Source organism: Pangasianodon hypophthalmus, chromosome 7, assembly GCF_027358585.1.
Source record: "Pangasianodon hypophthalmus isolate fPanHyp1 chromosome 7, fPanHyp1.pri, whole genome shotgun sequence".
NCBI lineage: Eukaryota > Metazoa > Chordata > Actinopteri > Siluriformes > Pangasiidae > Pangasianodon > Pangasianodon hypophthalmus.
In genome coordinates, this window is record NC_069716.1 from 10,278,699 (window position 1) to 10,291,737 (window position 13,039).

Here is a 13,039-nt window from a genome sequence, read left to right on the forward strand (position 1 = left end):
AAAAAAAGCCTTGAGAATATTTTAACTTATGCAGCAATTATTATTATTATTATTATTATTATTATTATGAATGACTAATATATTATGTATTATTTGGGGTATTTATACTTTACTTGGGTGTTATTGTATACATGCACTCTTACTTAATTACATTTACAAGAATAAAAAAACCCTTTTAATATTAACTTCTTACATTTTTATTTAGTTCTTTAAAATCTCAAACTTCTCTTCTTTCATCCAGCCAATGACTGTATGCTTGACATCAACTAAATGGACTTGATTAAGGCTCTGTTCCCTAGCACTTCTCTCATTACCAAGCCTGCTTTACAATCAAAGATAATTGAGGCTACTCCAATAATGAAGCAGAAAGTAACTGCTGCAATGCCCGGAATTAAACGGATAGTGACAACAATAGATTGCGGGACAGATAGAAAAGGAAAAGTTCCATAGTCCACTGGGTCAACTTCAGAAGTGTTGAAATTTCTTCTGCTGCACTCACCTACAGAAGCTTGCATACATTCAGTATTTTGGCCAGCACCTTAAATGACATTCTCTCCAAATACGACATTCACATCAAGATCGTTTGCACCACCTACAGTTCGTGGGTCCAACCTCCTGAAAGCTTTCAGCATTTCTGTAGAGGAAAAGAAAAACAGATGACTGAGAAGAGCAAGGAGCTGAGCACAACAAAGGAGTCTGAAAGTGCCCATGATACTGATTATGAAGCCACTGATGAGGGAAGTAACAGTGTGGGAAACCATGACACCTCAGCACTCCTGGACCAGGATGATGGCTTTGAATTTCGTTTATCTAAACACTGAAGTTTGCCTGGCTATATGCTCAACCTGGTGACGACGATTAAATGATGAAGGTCTATTGGTTTGCCTTTGACAAACACCAAGCTGTATGGAATAAAAGCAGTAGATAATCTCTGGCAGCTAGTTGTAGCAGTAAGTAGGCTTCAGTGTGTGCCAAACCAAACCTGCTGGAACCGGCTGTTGACAGAATTATCCCTGTTGCCAAAGGTGCAAGAGAAGGTGTGATCAGGAGTAACTGTACTGCTTTTAAGTGTCAGATGTAAGTAGCATTTTTCTTCTCAATGTAACTGAACAACATGATATTAAAAAGATATAATTAATTTAGATTATATTATTAATTAATTAGTAATAATTAAATAATAATAATGATACTATTTTTTTTCCTTGTAGGTTTAATCCAGTAGAAGTACTGTTCTTGACAGTGTGGCCAACCACCAGTCCAGTTGTAAAAGAGTTGACTTTGCAGGCAGAGACGAATGCACAGCTGGGGTGGATGCAGCCAACTCTCCACAAAATGAGCTTGAAACTTGAATGAATCATGCAGTCTCAGTATTCAACCCACATGTGGATACTCAGTTCAGTGATGTCCCTGCAGATCCTAAAGTCATCACAGCTGCCACCATTTCCTGGAAAACCCTCATCAAGTCAGGTATGAACAGATACTGTGTTACCTGACAAATCATTAGAATTTGAAGCCATTAGCCAAAATACAGTAATAAAAAATCTAGCTCTTATTTACAAACTCAATCTTTTGCTCTATGTTTTATGAAAACTATCAAAACAACCAATACAGCATTACTTATACCTGTGTTATCAAAGTTTATATTTTGTATTTTAGTGATTTACTTGTTTAGTATGGACATTGGACAGTTGAAAAAAACTGGATTGTCTCAACATTAAGCTTTTGTACAGAATATGCATTTTTTTCTGCTTTGCCCTTGTCTGCTCCTCTACACCAAACTATATTCCCTCTCTGTCTCTCAGATCTGAACTATAAAGTCCATTTGATACCCACAGATCACTGAAACATACACCAGTTCATCTGATGATGAGGAGGAGTTCTTCAGCTTCCTGAAGTCCACAGCTCATGAGATCAGGGCTGGTCAAAGTACTGAGAACATATACTCAATTGAAAGTATAAATAATGTGTCAAAGTCTTACTCAATTAAAAGTGGAAGTATTTTAAATCAATCAATCAATCAATCAATCAATAAATAAATAAAATAAAATGAAAGTTAAAAAAGTTTTTTTTTAAAAATGTTTTTAACTGATGAAATGAAGCTAATGCCATATTTTCATGTGAAAACATCTTTAATTACTTATCTAAAACTGTTAGAAGATAAAGCAACAATGCTGATTTGCCTGAAAACATCATTGTTTTCAGTGTTTATCATTATGTACCTGGCTTATTATGTCGGCTACTGGAATCGATGCTAATCTACCCTGGCATCACAAAGATAACAGGCTAAATATAGCCAGATAACATTAGCACATTATCTAAACTTCCCTCAACATGCTTTGTCAAATTAGTTAAATATAGCCAGATAACATTAGCACATTATCTAAACTTCCCTCAACATGCTTTGTCAAATTAGCTAAATATAGCCAGATAACATTAGCACATTGTCTAAACTATCCTCAGCATGCTTTTTCAAATTAGATGGAGTTCTAGGGAGTTCTATGCTTTCTAGCGAGGCAAAGGAGAAATCTCATTTTATATGTGTCTTTTCTCACTCCAGCATATATTTTCCTGAGGTATGGCTAGGGGCACTCATCCTCAGGTTCAACACTGCAGTCCTGTGGCTTATCCATATTCAGACAAACACGGATAACTATAGCATTAACTAAATTTTGCAGCATGAGAAAGTCACTGCAGATGATGAACTGGCAGACTTTCATGGTTTGTGACAAGGTCTAAATAAAAATGTAAAGAGAAAAAGGTAAGTTTTTATCTTGGAATTGTAATTAAGCAAGAGTACAGGTATTCAATTTCAGTAATACTCAAGTAAAGTACAAAAATAGTTAAAAATAAGTATAATTACTCAAATATTTTCCACCCCTTCACAAGATCAACAAACAATTGGATGGCTATCAGGTCTGTTTTGCAGACACCAGGGAGTCATTCAAGTCCTTCCGGGCCTCTTCATGCTTCAGCAGCCTGTGAGAGGCTCTTCAGTGCTGCACGGTTGTTTTTCAGCCCCAGACGAGCTATGCTTGATGCAAATAACTTTGAAAATCAGCTGCTGTTGAAGCTGAATCAAAACTTTCAAACTTGGAATTTAGTCTTCTGAGTAAAGTTTATTCCTGCTGTTTAATTATGTTTACTGTATTCAAGCTCTTGTTTAAGAACTCATCAGTACTTTAATTTCTGTCAAAGAAGGAGTGGAAGCGAAGATGAATTCCACCATCCCCTTTTCATTTTCTGTTCTCAACTGCAGAAATCTAATTTCACTTAGTCATCTATAATGTAGCTTCCAGTCTCAGGCTCATATTCAGGGAAGAGGATGAAGTCTTCAAGTCCCTGAAGTCCAGCTCATGAGATCAACAAATGACTGGGTGGCAGACACCAGGGAGTCACTGCAGTAATTCCTGGCTGTTTGCACAACTCTTCCTGCTTCCTCCCACCCTCTAGACAGCTAGACACAACAGCTACCAACTGGGAAGGGTGAAGGCTAAGACCTACTTCCATGGAGACACAGGAACTGCTGCTGCATCATAGGGCAGCATAACACACTTGCCCTCTTCCACGTACATAAGCTCATAGATGCGCACGATTGGCTAGTGTCGCTCTTATTGACAGGGGAGAGAAGTTATGCCATCCCACCCACCCAATGAGCACGGATAATTTTACTCTCTAGCCACACAGCGGATAGCTGTGCCATCGGTGGGATTTGAACTAGCAATCACCCAACTGTAGGACAAATGATTTTCTGTTGCACCACTCAGGAACCTAAAAGAAAAATGACTTCCTCTTGAAACTATCCAAAAAATGGAAAGGCACTATCCACTATTTTAAGGCATTGCTATTAAATATTCCTCAACTTGACTCCTAGGTTAGACATAAAAAAGACAGATCTATTTCAAGAAAAGTTTACTATTAACACTTGACAGGGTGGGCAACAATTAACAGTGATTATTACCAGATTCACTGAATCTACTATAAGAAGTGTGACAGAATGAGGAATGACATCTAATATCATCTGTTCTGCTAAATCAGCACAAAGTTTCCACATACCATTTCCTGTGAAGGGAACTTATTAAAGGTTTTTACTTTAACCATACTAAACATGCACACATACCCACAGACTCTAACTGGCTGGTTATAATACAGTGTATTACATTGAAACTATTACAGTGAAACTATTACATCTGTTTGTTTTTTATGTGTGTATTTGTATTACCTGGTCTGTCTATTTTATAACCTGATCTGCCAAATTTGTTCTCCACTCTGTCAATAAGCCAGATATTGTTAGCACACTAGCTCAAACACAGAGCAGTACACACAAAGAGGGCAGGCAGGTGCCACGACTGACTCAGTCTTGATTAATACAAAAAAAAAAAAAAACCCAGAGAAATGCACAAGCACCTCCTGTTAGTTACAACCAGTTCCTCTACCAAATTTGAGAACAAATAAACAATGCTTTCCCTGTTTAGAAAGAAAAAAATGTCTCTTCAACAAATGTCCCTCTTATAGTATCATATTAACTCTCACCCACATTCTCTGGTATGGTTTCTTTACCATTTGATGCTCACACTCTTTCTCTCCTCTGATTGGTTGCTGGCTCTCTGTCACCATGTAGTTAGACTTCTAGTGGGTCTGAAAAACAGGCATATGATGTACAAATGGTCTTCTAGGTCATCGCCTACAGGTTTGGGTACTGTGACAGCTAAAACCAAAACACTTATAACTATCATAACTATTATAACGATTACTATATAACTATTACTACGGACTTAACTCAGGAACCAAATTTGTCCTTAACTGGTACTTAAAAAATAACTTATTCCTAACATTCTCATTTATTTTACAAAATGTAAAGGCTTGAGCACCTTTTATGCACTGCTTTTAACTGCTTTATTAAAACTCTCAACACAAAACACTCCTGAATGTAAGAAAAAACACATGGCATAACAGTGAAGTGGTGTAATATTTTCATTTTGAGGCCATGCTGTGAAAATATACCAAACTTCTATATAACTTCTGTGATTATAACTGACTATATTAATACTATGACTGCAAACAGTGTGGAAGAGTGTTTTTTATTAAGTTTATATAATTCTGACTGTAGGCCAGTGTCATGGTTTAGTGTTAGCCTACAAAGCTTAAGCAGGAAGACAAAAAATAAATAAATAAAGTTTGCACTATCAGATTGAGAAAAAGAGCACACCCATGACCTGCTCAGTGCCTGCAGCATCCCAAACCACTAGTTGAGAATAATTATAGACAACACTCTAACACAGCCAATCAGAGACAGCAACAAACAAGAAAGTACGGATGTGAGACATCTTACGTCACTGTGTGCTTAAGGCAACCTGGAACCCAACACCAAGAAAACTACGAGCGTGCTGAGAGTCTCTCAGAAATAAACAAAATCAATAACTAAGCCATGGAAGTGTGCTGCCACACTGCAAAAAATGATATCTTAGCAAAGTGAAGATATCCCGAATAAAGGAAAAAAATATGTAAAAAGTAAAAAGTATCTAGAAATGGAATTAATGGTCTAATATTTGTATAATGTTAGTTGAATTTGCCTGTATTCAAGATTTTTAAAAAAATATTTATTTATTATCATTTTAAAATTATTATTATTATTATTATTATTATTATTATTATTATTATTATTATTATTAATAATAATAATAATAATATTTTTTAAAAACAAGAATTCCTCTATTTTCAAATTTGCAGGGGTGGAAAGTAATAAACTACATGTGCATAGTTCACTGTAATGATATGATTTTGAGTAAAGTTCAGTCATAGTACATAGTACACAATTAAAATAAAGTGGTTTCCTGCTGAAAGTCTATACTTCATGCACCAAATAGTCAGAAGCAGATGAGTATCCCTGGCTCAAATGATCCGGTATTTTCAGTTTTTATATACGTAAAAAGAAACAGCATGATCATGACCTGCCAATTATGTGAGCCAAAACCCTCACATCCAGCCTGTGAAAACCAACCATTAGCTACTAGTGCTGCTACAGCCCAGTGGTGGAAATTGAAATTATACTATAGATAAAGTATAGATAATGTGTCAAAATCTTACTCAACTTATAAGAATATACTGGTGAAAGTAAAAAAAACTTGTATGAAAGTATTAAAAAATTATTGTTTTTAAATGATGAAATTAAGTTCATGCCATGTTTCCATGAACTTTTATCATTTTTTAAAATCTAAAACGACATCATTTTGACTGAAAATATCATTCAATCTTTGTAAGTTTTCAATATTTACCATTAGCTAGAACTTGACTTACTGCCTAAGTAATTATATTAGCTACTGCAATCGAATGCTAGTCTAACCTGGCATTAGCAAAGAAAACAGGCTAACTTAGTTAAATATAGCCAATCAATCTTTGCTAGATAGCTAACTATGTAGCTAAAATCATGCATTGATTAACAGGTTAATGCATGAATTAACATGAGCTAGATAGCTAGCTAATGAACCAAGCAAGCTACTGAACAGCATTTGGGCATTTGGCTATACAGTGTATGCTGTTTATATATATTTTCTCACGATTCTCACTTGGACAAGGCCAAGCTGCAGCGCGTCATCCACTCCGCTGAGAAGGTGATCGGCTGCAGCCTCCCATCATTCCAGGACTTGTACGTGTCCAGGACCCGGAGACATGCAGCCAGGATTGCAGCCGACCCCTCTCACCCCGGACATGTACTCTTCCAGCCTCTCCCCAGGACCAAGACCTCACACCACAAGAACAGCTTCTTCCCCGCTGCAGTCAGCCTGCTGAACAGTGCCCTACAAATTCCTAGTACTGTAGAGTGTCTTTTACTGTACCTGGCAATAAATTGTTTCTGATTCTGATTCTTTAATGACTTAAAAATCTGAGCAGTACTGGCTAGTTTTGGAGATGTATATTGCCAAAATAAATTTGGTTTATGTTCATGAAGTTTGTTATGGTTATTATACTGTATTATAATACAGTATAGATTCAGATTAGTTGTGTCAGCTGTAGTCATATAAAAATAATTGGTACAATAATTACCCATTTTTAAACATTTTTTTTTTACCATTCAACTTATTTCCTAACTACTTTCTGTAACTACTTTTATGTTTTACTCAAGTGAATTATTACTACAGCAGAAGTGCTTTTACTGTCTATGTCAGTATGTTTTGTACTCTTTCAAGCACTTCAGATTCATTATTCTGCTCTAATACTGCTAAGCAATTTGTAACAAAAGGTCATTAGCTGTGCATGATAGAGATCTTACAGAAGCAGGCATTAAATTTCAGTTAAAAACATGGTTCAGGTGTTTGTATTGCATTTCCTGCAATTTGAGCAACTGCTGGGCCCTTGAGCAAGGCCCTTAACCCTCAACTGCTCAGTTGTATAAATGAGATAAATGTAAGCTGCTCTGGATAATGATCTGCTCTGGATAATGATCTACATCTGACAAATGCCATAAATGTAAAACTCAGTAAGAAGAATCTACATGCAGAGATGAAAGGCATGATGTAAAGTGAACATCATAGTAGCATCTTACTGAACTCAGCAAAATAAACAGGTCTCAGGGGCATCAGCTTGTGCTGGGTTAAGTGCTCTGACTGTATATTAATAGTGAAACAGTCAAGTGGAAATGGTGCATTAGTCAGTGTGCACTTCTGATGAACTTTCTGGAAATTGGTGGGTTCTAATCAAATTTGTACTTGGTCTTGACTGTGGGTGTGTATAATTATATCAATTCGAGTCAATTAAGTTCCATTAAGTTCTTTGCCTGTTGGTAAAATTACATATAGCTCATATTTGTGGTAAAAGAAAGATGGACCAGAATGCTAGAGCCCAGCTATAATTATGCAATATATGGAGAGGAGATATTTGTTATGTATTTCACACTATTTCAGCTGTGCAGTAGTTCACATACACTCCTCATCACTGTAAAGAAAATATACCATCATTATTAAAACACAGGTTTTCTCTGGTTAATGACACCGCTTGTTCCCTGAACCTGCAAACATGAACGGCTGATGCTGAATGGCTTAAGGCTATAATTTGTGCTAAAATTTGTTTATTTAATCTTTATTCTATTCTCTTCTCTAAAATTAATTATTGATCGTGTTGTGTTTTATATTCCACCCTTTTGGGAAGCCCAGGTAGAATCATTTTTGGCCTTGAAGCTGTTTATTAAATAGAAATATTAGTGTATAAAATCATGCAGATACAGATTAGAAGCTTCAGTTAATGCTCACATCAAACATCAGAATGGGAAATAAAGTGTTTTCAGTGACTTTTATCCATGTCATGGTTGTTGGTGCCAGACGGGCTGGTTTGAGCATTTCGGAAACTGCTTGTAGAATCTTCTGTGATTTTCACGTACAACAGTCTCTAGCATTTACACAGAGTGGTGTGAAAAAAACAAACAACCAAACAAAAAAAATCCAGCGAGCAGCAGTTCTGCAGGTTGAAACGCCTTGTTGATGAGATAAGTAAAAGGAAATTGATCAGACTGATTCGAGCTTACAGGTTACAGTAACTCAAATAACCACAATACCTTAGTGAGCAGAAAAGCATCTCCAAATGCACAACACACATTGAGGCAAGTGGGCTACAACAGCAGAGGACCACATTGGGTTCCATGTCTCTGTGTCTAAAACATCTGCACATTTATAGCGACATGCTAACAATATTGATAACGGCTTGATCTAATTATCTTGATCTAAGATTAGACCTTGATCTAATTATTGTATGGCTTGTTTGTTTTAAGCATGCTTGGCTAATGGGTTCTAATGGAGAAGTCATTAGAGAGTCACTCCCATTCACTTCCATATAACTTTCAGCACAAGCCTAAGCTAGGACAAACTTGTGAGATTTATTAGATAAAATTGGATACATTAGATTTCAAGATATTTAATCATGCAATATTATAGGTGATAACTATACTGTATACGCTGGTTTAATTTATAGGTAGACCTTTACGTTAATATTCACTTAAGAGTTAAACTTGTTGATCAAAACAGGTTTCAGTGCCTCAACTGAACATGGAACAAGAAATAAAACAGGAAAACCACTTAAACTAAACTTCTTTTTTGTACGTGACTTAATTTGGGTGACACGTTTATCTAAAACAACTGTCCAACTGATAAAGGAGCCAACAGTGATACATATGCTGTAAAACTGAGTTTCCACCAACTGACTGGTAGCAAGTGCAGTTGAATAAAGAACAGAAAAACAATCAACAAACACTGTTTTTAGTGTTGTGAAGTGACTTTGGAGCTTAAGTCTTATCCCATTGTCTTTCTTATACATCAGCAAAGTTGCATCATTAGTGAAAGAAACAATACTTAGGTATGTATAAGAAAGAACCAGCAAAAGCTTATTTTGACTAAAGGTCTGAAGTACACGTTTCACACCTAACTACAGAACATTCTCAGCAACAGAATAGCTGAGAATGGAGGTGGTGTGCTGATGTGCATGTTGAAATCCCCACTGCAGCAGTTTCTGCTACAAGATATGTTTCATTGATAAGATCAATGGAGACACCTTCTAGAACATCAAAAGACCACTGAAAAAAGAGCAAGCAGATGGAAAGACAAAAACAAATCAAAAGAATATGATGCGGCTAGAGATATAACTTGTATGCATGTTGTGTTTCTATAAAGAGCACAGCCAGGAACTGGTGGGGAAATCAGGTCACCATTTATGAAATACATTTTTGGTACATACATTATAAGTCTTATCAAGTTTTCCACATGATTATAACTGTCTTCAGTTATATGGGCTTTTTAAATTTATTTATTTATATTTTGTAGTAAGAAAACGTAAATGGTTAAAACATTATATGATGCCCCAACCTGCAGCCTATATACTGATTGCTATTTTAATTACAGCTGAATTGTTCAGTCTTCCTTATTGTTATAACCAAGAAACAAGACAGATTTTTTTTTAATTTTTTTTTTTTTTTTCACTTTAGCTTTTAATAATGATTAGAAAAAGAAGACAGAAAGATGAACTGGGGCAGTACATTGTATCAGAGTCAGCAGTACACTGAATACTCTTTCTCTAAACTGTTTTAGCTAGCACACTAACATAGACTAGATAGTGGTTAATGGACGCTCTTGGTTGGTTTTTCTGTACTTTTCATTTAAAACTTGGTTAAGTTGAGTGAGAGTAAGGTGATCAAGACCTTTGTAAACATTTTCGAATGATTGGTCTTTTCATTTGCTGCTCTGTTTTAGCTATGTAACCGAATGATCACTTCTTCTTGTCCGGAAGGATTGATTTTGTCATTTGGCATATACGTTTATGTAAAATGCATCTGAAAAAGCTTTACTGTCATTTATGTTAGTATAAAATGTGTCTGAAGATGTTTTACGCAGCAGTCAATGCCAAAGCATATGTTAAAACAAATACAGTACATTAGTTGTCTTTGTGGGTTCTCATATATTGTTTTTTCATATGTACCAGTAAACCTTCCACCATTACCTTGCCTGTTTTTTGCTGCTCCTTCACTAGCCTGTAGTGTGCTTGTGTCGAGCACAATTATGTTTTGAAAGCATGTGAATCAAATAAGGCCCACCACAGTACATTGTCTAAATCCAATCCACAACTTTTTTTTTTGTAAAATGCACTAGTAATGGAACATTTCTTTGTTTAATCTCAGACATGAACAAAATAAGAGACAATACAGTTTAAGATGTTTGCTTAATTATATTTCTCATGAAGTCTGAGGTGCTCTCTAAGTGTTTTCCCCCATATTGTTATGTGGCTACTTGACCAATAATTCTGCCTTAGCTGTGATGAAGGGTTTGAGAAATCAGTTCAGTCATTTTCTTTTTACTTCCTCTCTAACCATGAATTATAAAACACAGTAGAATTTTTTTAAACAGAGATAATGAGAGGGATATTAATGTAGGTAATCATATTTAAAATTCCTACATTTTTGCCTGATACTATTCAAAATCAACTCTAGGGGCACAATTTCTGAGCTGTGAGGCAAAACATACTCTCCTTTAACAGTGAAATGATGGAACATTTAATGGATACCACATCCAATGCCACAACACCTTTTTCAGGATACAGAAGTTGCCCAGCAGTCTCAATAAAGAGGGTGTGACTTCACAAGGGACTTCACGAAGCATAAAGTGGACTCATATTTCAGCACTAACAAACACAGCAGTATACCGTACATTGTGTATCTAGCACTGAAGCACTTTTCTTAACAGTAAGACAGAAAAAAACCTATATGATTCTTACATCCTGTCAGAGGTCTGTTCCGTTTGCATGATAATTTCTGATGGTAATAGTTGATGGGGATTTTTGAAACTTTTACAAGGTAGTTCATTTATCTGGTCACATTTAAGGTATCCAGTCACACAAGATCAGGTACTTTTACTCTGAGAACAAAAGTGCCCCAAAACCTCACACAGGAAGACTGTAAGACGTAATTCTCAGGAAAATGAACAGTAGATGGATGTAGATGAACTGGGGGTATGTACCAGACGCAGCAAAAAAAAAAATCATTAAAAAATAATCATTAAAAGATGTAAGGTATGTGTGGCATAATGTAACTCAAGTACCCAGGGTAAGATGACTGGTGAGCGTTTATTTTCACTACTGCAAAAAACCAAACAACAGAAACTGCGCAACACACACACACACACACACACAAGAGAGAGAGAAAGGAGAGAAAACAGCTTGTTTTCTCACATAAATAAGCCCCATGTTTATTTTCCACTCCCCCCACTCTCCTGCTGCAGACTCCTGCTTAACCACGCCCCCATCTGCCACAGTCAGTTTACTGATATACAAAACTGGTGAGCTTGGTGTACCAGGTGTATGGTGTACCATACACCCTACCACCAGCACAGGTAAGCTGAGCTTATTTCCGGAGAATGCAATTCCTCATGTCTTTTTGCACAATTGATCGCTGACAAAAAGGCAGTTTTCAGAGCTACCCATTTCAGCTTGGGAAATGGGTATTACTTAGCTTCTATAGAGTTATGATTGTGCCTAGTGGTCAAAATCCGGTGTCAATATGTCTTGTCATGCCAGAATCGGTACTAAACTCCACTTCCCACAATGCTCCTCTGCCTACAAATACGGACAACTTGGACTATAACACTCTATCTTCATGGCCACATTGAATCAGAATGGGGAAAATGTTATCTCAGTGACTTTGACTGAGGAATGGTTGTTGGTGCCAGATTTGAGTATTTTAGAAATTGCTGATCACCTGGAATTTTCACACTCAACAATCAATAGAGTTTACACAAAATGGTACTAAAAACAACAAAACATCCTGAGAGCAGCAGTTCTGCAGGTGGAAATGCCATATTGATGAGAGAGGTCAGAGGAAAATGGCCAGACTGCTTTAAGCTGACAGGAAGGCTACAGTAATTTAAACAACCACTCTTTACAGCTGGGATATGCAGAAAAGCATCACGGAATGCAGAAAACATTGAATATTGAGGTGGAGAGGCTACAACAGAAAACCACATTGGGTTCCATTCCTGTCAGCCAAGAACAGAAATCTGTTCAGATGGCACAGCCAAAATAAACTGGACAGTTGAAGACTGTATAAAGTCATAGTGATATTTTTCCTATCTTCAACTGTGGGTGAAAATCCCAGATCAGAAATTTCTAAAATACTCATACCAGGTTGTCTGGCACCAATAAACATGCCACAGTCAAATTCACTGAGATCATATTTTTTCCCCATTTGATGTGAAAATTTACTGAAGCCCTTGACCTGTATCTGCATGAAATTATGCACTGCGCTGCTGCCACATGAATGAGCAGGGTATAGGTGTACAAATGGTCAATTAATGTATATATTAATATCTACATACATATTCAAACAACAAAAATGAAAAGTAGAGGAGGGTACCCACACTCACACAGTGGTTGATTTTAGTGTTACAATGACTCAAACATTTTGTGTGTGTGTGAGTACAGGTTTAGATTCCACTGCCTATTTGTTGAAGGATGTGGTTTCTGATTTATGCTGAATGTTTACCCTTTCATCAAGACCAAGACATCCTCAACC

At 36.4% G+C, this 13,039-nt stretch overlaps 1 long non-coding RNA gene across 1 annotated transcript; it reads right to left on the reverse strand.

Annotated features, from left to right (window-relative positions):
* Positions 1 to 281: 281 nt before the first annotated feature.
* Positions 282 to 6,762, reverse strand: LOC117597733 (uncharacterized). Its single transcript, XR_004578481.2, has 3 exons — positions 6,564 to 6,762; positions 4,558 to 4,635; positions 282 to 634 (listed from the first exon to the last, which is right to left on the reverse strand). It is a non-coding gene; the product is annotated as an uncharacterized LOC117597733 (long non-coding RNA).
* Positions 6,763 to 13,039: the final 6,277 nt, after the last annotated feature.